At 44.5% G+C, this 6,000-nt stretch overlaps 1 protein-coding gene across 2 annotated transcripts in view; it reads left to right on the top strand.

The window, feature by feature from the left end:
• Positions 1 to 334: 334 nt before the first annotated feature.
• TC2N (tandem C2 domains, nuclear) overlaps positions 335 to 6,000 on the top strand; it is a 40,573-nt gene continuing 34,907 nt past the window's right edge. The window contains exon 1 of one of the 2 annotated variants that reach the window (XM_044231031.1): positions 335 to 404. The gene's annotated coding sequence lies outside the window, so the exon portion shown is untranslated. The remainder of the gene's footprint in view (positions 405 to 6,000) is intronic. The other variant, XM_044231030.1, reaches the window with a different exon arrangement.

Below are 6,000 nucleotides of genomic sequence, written 5' to 3'. Positions count from 1 at the left end.
CTCCTTCTTCCCTATGCAAAGAGGTTCATCAGGCCAATAACTTTCATGCTATACCTCTTTTAGTTTTTATTCTTCCTTCCGACCCCTCAGCGCCCTCCAAACTTTTCCAGAGGGAGAGCAGGGGCTGGGTATGGCGAAGCGGGAGGGGCCGAGGGCGCAGGCCCGGCGCGCTCAGGTATTAGGCCGGGCGGCGCCGCCCTACCCTTCCCCGCTCCGCCCCTCGGCGCACACCTCCGGGGGGGCGGGGCGGACCTGGGGAGGGGGCGGGGCGGACTTGGAGGGGCCGGGGGCGGGGCGGACTTGGAGGGGCCGGAGGCGGGGTCTCAGGGCGCGGCCGCGCGAGGTGGCAGGGGGCCCCCGGCTCCCGCGGGAGGCCACGCTGGAGTGCCCGCTGCCTGCAGGAGGTAACTGGCCTCGCCGCGCGCTGTGGGGCGGGGGCGCCCGGGGAGCCGCGCGTGGAGAACCCGCCCGGGCGGCCAGGCGGCAGGTTTCCGGCGGGGAGGGGACCGCGGGCTCAGGTGCGCCGTGGGGCCGCTCCCGGGCGCGCAGCGTGGCACGGGCCTGGCGCCGCCGCTGCTGTCCGGGGCTGCCGGGTCGGGCTCCGGGAGTGCGCGGAGGCGGCGCGAGAGCGGCCCCAGCCCCAGCGGGGGGAGCCCCTTGTCCCCCTCCCTCAGCCTCAGGGGGCGTACTGTTCTGTTTGTGTTTTCATCTCCGTTAACTCTTTAGACTTGTCGCCTGGGGTGGGGGGGGCCCGGGGACCGTTCCCGGGTCTCCTCAGCGACGCCTGCTTTCAGGAGCCGTGGGGGAGGTTTGGGGCCCCTCCACGCCGGCGTTCACCGTGGGCGGGGCGAGGGGGGCAGTGACTCGGGGAGGGGGCCTCCCCGCCTTACCGGGGTCTGCTCTGCGGGAGCCCCCGGACCGCAGGGAAGGGAGACCCTCGCTAGCTCCGGCGGGGCCGGCCGTGCGCCCCTCTCTCTGCCCGACCCGGCTCTGGGCAAAGAGGGAACGAGGGAAGCGAACTTCTTTGCCTGGAGAGTTGGATAAGAACGCTGAGTATCTTTTATCTGTGATGTTTCCGAAACTTTTAGAAGCAGAGAAAGGGTGTTCAAATGTCACTTCCCTATGGTTTGGCAAAACACGAATTACACACTCGTCTATGATTTTAGATTTGGCTTCTGTCTCTTCCAGTTTTTGTTTTTGTTTTCCTTCTTCTTTGCTGTCTTTTCCTTTAAATAAAAGGGAAACAGTAGGCTGATTTGTGGGGTATATTGCACCCAGATAGATGCCAAGCCAAAAACATCGATTCCTTTAGAATGTTTAAAAATATAGCATCTGAAAGGCTTGCTTTGGTTTTTAGGATACTGTTCTGATTCTCACTCCAGGTAGGCATATAGTAGATTTTTTTTTTTCTCTCTGATTAATACTGTAAAAAGTAGCCTGGAAGATATTGAGAGTTAACAACACCCCCCTATTTACCCATTTAATATTTTGATATGTAACTTTATTGTGGCTAAAAGCTGCTTTTTTCTGGAAGGAAATGTTAATATTGCTTGCCCATGAGAGCTGGGATTGGCGGAGATTTACCTTTTATATCTTGTGTTTTGTAGTTTTTGTCAATGACTTTTGTCAACTGGAGGAAAAAGTCTTCATAAGAATTTGTGTTTCTTTAAACGCTTCAAGAAAAATATTTCAAAAGTAGCTCTTGTGTTTTATTGGCTCCACTGGAATTATCATTATATTCATGAATAAAGGTAACAAAGTGAGAGATTAATTCAGGTTGAGAGAAAAGGAGTGAGGTTCTTATAGAACGTCCAGCAGACCTGTTTGGTTAGTATTGGGATTTCTGATGTGAAAATTTGTAAATGTTAGAAGCATGGTGGATTTGGGGTTGTTAGTGCTGTGGGAGTGGAAGAAATCATTCAAGTAAGTAGAGTGAGAAGAGAAGACCAAGGATGGGAAACACTAATATTTAAGAGATGTATAGAGACAATTGTGGAAAGGGAGGAGAAGTCAGGAAAGGAGGAGGAAAGTCTACCAGACATAGTTCATAGGAACCCCTCTCCTGGAGAGGAAAGAGGTTTAATCAGGAACCACTCTCCTGGAGAGGAAAGAGGTTTAATCAGGAGAGAGATCTATCTCAGTCAAATGAGTCAGAAGGATCTGGAAAATAGGAGCTGATTAAGTGTGTCTTGGCTTAGGTAGTTAGGATAGGAGGTCATTGATCTCAGCAAACACAATTTGAGCAAAATGATAAGGATGGAAGTCAAATATGAATGAATTTGAAGAGTAAATAGAGAATGGAGAAGTAAAGATAAGGAGAGTAGAGTCCTTATTTTGAGAAACAAAGATTAGAAGGAGAAGTGACAGGGTGGTAGAAGGGAGTTTATAGTCCGTTTGGAAAGAATAGAAGGACAACAGACTAATACTTTCTTTTTTTTTTAAAAAAAGATTTTATTTATTTATTTGACAGAGATCACAAGTAGGCAGAGAGGCAGGCAGAGAGAGAGAGAGAGAGAGAGGGAAGCAGGCTCCTCTCCGAGCAGAGGGCCTGATGTGGGGCTCGATCCCAGGCCCCTGAGACCATGACCTGAGCCGAAGGCAGAGGCTCAACCCACTGAGCCACCCAGGTGCCCCCAGACTAATACTGTTATGTTAAAGTGCATCTCACGGCATTGTTCATGTCTCAGGTTTAAGTAGGAAAAGTTTAGTGCAAGTAGCTGAGTGTATTGATTAGAACTATTATAAGAAAGATTTTCATCTTCCCCCATTCAAATTATGACCACTGTCGTAATGGTGTTTTGGTCTGGTGGATTCAGGTGTTATCAGTGGTAAAAGAACACTTTCACAAACTGTGTTCAATGGCATTTCATCTGAGTTCCCATACTGTGATACTCCCATTGTACACTTAAGACTTGTGATTCTACTTGTATAATATCTCCATGATTCTTCCCAATATTTTATGTAGAAATCAGATATTTTGGTTAAATCAGAATTCATGAGGCATATGTCAGGGGCTTTGCTTCAATTATTATTATGCATTCAAGGGATAATGCTCTTAGGTGAAAATTTCTTTATAATGAGCTCTACTTCAGTCATCATTGAAAGTTTTTTTTATTGCTGTTCAGACAGTGTTTATGTGTATTTATGTTTGAATATGAAAACAATAGCTAAAATGGAAGAGGCCAAAAATCCAGTGTTGCCAAGGGTATAGAGCACCTGGAACTCCTGTACTCGGCTGGTAGAAGTGTAAATTGGTAAATCATTTTGGAAAAGTGTATCAACTACGGCAGATCATGTGCATAAGCTATGTTCAAGCCATACCTGACAAAATTCTAGAAAATGCATACTAGTTGAAAGCAACAGAAAACCGTTTAGTGGTTACTTGAGGATGAGGCAAGGGAAAATAAGGAGGAATGTGTTGGAAAGAGGTGTGAGAAAACTTTTGGTGTTGGTAGGTTATTCATTTTCTTGATTGTGAAGATGCGTTTTACAAATGTATACCTATGTTTGACTCATGAAATTATACATTTTATTTATTTTAAAAAAGATTTTATTTATTTGACAGAGATCACAAGTAGGCAGAGAGGCAGGCACCCTGAAATTGTACTTTTTAAATATGTGCAATTTACTGCAAGTACTTAACTAAGGCTGTAAAAAAAGTAAATAAAATAGTGGAAGAAAACACCCTATTATTTTTTCTTTTCCTTTCTTTTAAAGATATTTATTAATTTATTGGACAGAGAGAGACACAGCGAGAGACGGAACACAAGCAGGGGGAGTGGGAGAGGGAGAAGCAGGCTCCCCGCTGAGCAGGGAGCAAGATATGATACGGGGGCTTGATCCCAGGACTCTGGGATCATGGCCTGAGCTGAAGGCAGATGCTTAATGGCTGAGCCACCCAAGAGCCCTCTTTCTTTTTTAAAAGATTTTATTTATTTATTTGAGAGAGAGAGAGCAGGGGGCAGGAGGATGGGCAGGGAGAGGGATAGGGAGAAGCAGAAGCAGACTCCCCACTGAGTAGTAACCCTGACATGGGGGTTTGATCCCAGGACCCTGAAATCATGACCTGAACCTAAGGCAGATGTTTAGCTGACTGAGCCACCCTCGTGCCCCTATTTTTTTCTTTTAAATATTATCATTATCTTAAGGTGATTGGATTATTGATAATTTTTATTTTTTTCATATAGTTTTAAGTATTTTTCATATTTGCTGCCATGGCTACGCATTTCTTTAATTTTTAAGTGAGAAATTATTTTATATGTACAAAATAGTACTTTTGACAATCCATAGATTTAGAGTACAAATAAAAGCCACTGTACTGGGGCGCCTGGGTGGCTCAGTGGGTTAGGGCCTCTGCCTTCGGCTCGGTCATGATCCCGGGGTCCTGGGATCGAGGTCCGCATCGGGCTCTCTGCTCAGCGGGAAGCTTGCTTCCCTTCCTCTCTCTGCCTGCCTCTCTGCCTACTTGTGATCTCTGTATGTCAAATAAATAAATAAAAATCTTTAAAAAAAAAAGCCACTGTACTTATATCATGCTTTAGAGCTAATACATTGTCAGTATTTTCAAAGCCCTGATTGTATCTTCTCTGCATCTTTTTTCCCCCCACACTCTTTGATTTTCTATATAGTTTTGCTACCCAGGTGTGTATTCATAAATAATATAAAGTTTAGTTTTGTCTATTCTGTGACTTTTTTTGCACATTATGAGACTTATTGGTATTGATGTTATAGTTCATTTACTTTTTATTGTTCTATATCATTCCACTGTATGACTTTACCATCGTTTATCTATCTCCCTGTTAATGGATATCTAGAGGTGTTTTCAGTTTTTTTTTTTTAAATTTAATTTTTACTTTTTGCCATTAAAAACTTCTGTCAGGCCTTTTTTTTTTTTTAAGATTTTTTTAAGATTTTATCCATTTACTTGAGAGAGCGAGTGTGAGTAGGGGGAGGGGCAGAGGGAGAAGGAGAAGCAGACTTCCCACAGAGCACAGAACCCAGAACCCAGCACGGGGGCTTGATCCAGGGACCCTGAGATTAAGACCCAAGCTGAAGGCAAATGCCCAGCTGACTGAGCACCCACACGCACCTGTTAGGGCCATTCTAATCCATGTCTCTGCCTAGGAGTAGAGTTGTGGGTCTTCTGTTCTGGTAGATAATGCTGAATTGTTTTATAAAGTGGTTGTACCAGTTTATACTTTCACAGGCAGTGTGTTAAGTGTTCATTAAAAAAATTTTTTTTTAAATTTGACAGACAGAGATCACAAGTAGGCAGAGAGGCAGGCAGAGAGAGAGAGAAGAGGAAGCGGGCTCCCTACTTAACAGAAAGCCCGATATGGGGCTCCATCCCGGGACCCCAGGATCATGACCTGAGCCGAAGGCAGAGGCTTTAACCCACTGAGCCACCCAGGCGTCCCTGAAGTGTTCATTTTGTTCCCTTCCTCAACATTTGAGGCATTTGTACAATATTTGTAGTTATCTGAGTTGTTTCTTTTCAACAGTCTGGTGGGTGAGAATTGGTACTCCATTAGAGGTTTAATTTACATTTCCCAAACCTTCCATAATTCCTCTTCCATGAGATGTCTGTCTTTTGCCTGTTTTTTTTTTAACTTTTATAATTTGATTTCTAGAAGTTGTATTTATTTATTTGTGGTACTAATGCTTATCAGTTATGCATGTGGCAAATATCTTTTCCCCAGTAAGTGGCTTGCCTTTTACTTTATGTGGTGTTTTTTCTGTTCGTTTACTTTATGTGGTTTTTGGTGGATGCATTCTATAGTGTAGTTGAATGTGTCAGCCTTTTCCTTTAGTTTGTGATTTTGGCATCTTGTTTGACACATCTATCTCTCCCTTGAGGTTGTAAAGATATAGTCTGATGTTTTCTTCTGAAAGCTTTAAAATACTGCCTTTCATATTTCTGTCTTTAATCCATGTGGCATTGATTTTTGTGTGGTGTGAAGTGGGGATCCAGTTTCTTTTTTTTTCCATTACGGGTAATCA

The sequence above is a fragment of the Neovison vison genome, chromosome 13 (genome assembly GCF_020171115.1).
Source record: "Neovison vison isolate M4711 chromosome 13, ASM_NN_V1, whole genome shotgun sequence".
In the NCBI taxonomy this organism is placed as follows: Eukaryota; Metazoa; Chordata; class Mammalia; order Carnivora; family Mustelidae; genus Neogale; species Neogale vison.
This window is presented reverse-complemented; position numbering and strand designations above follow the sequence as displayed.